Source organism: Palaemon carinicauda, chromosome 36 (genome assembly GCF_036898095.1).
Source record: "Palaemon carinicauda isolate YSFRI2023 chromosome 36, ASM3689809v2, whole genome shotgun sequence".
Classification (NCBI taxonomy): Eukaryota; Metazoa; Arthropoda; class Malacostraca; order Decapoda; family Palaemonidae; genus Palaemon; species Palaemon carinicauda.
The window spans coordinates 47,845,778-47,846,084 of record NC_090760.1 but is presented as its reverse complement, the minus strand read 5'-3'; positions in this window follow the sequence as shown (position 1 = coordinate 47,846,084).

Genomic DNA, 307 nt, shown 5'->3' with positions numbered 1-307 from the left:
ATATCATCTTGCACACAATCTATCGAGCCAAACGTACCTTCGAATTTAATAGTGCAATTAAAGAAAACATTACCAGGATCTGAAATATTAATCCTTTCCGACACTTTGAAAACTAACGGATTGTCTGTCACACAAGCTATTTATACAGTAGGCTCACATCAACAATGTAATATTGAAGTCTGTAATAATTTAAATAACACTTTAGTAATTCACAAAAATCAACATATCTTGGATGTAGAAGTTTATAAACATCGTATTCTTACCGTTGCTGAAATCAATCACTCTCAATCAGTTGCGGATGAATACC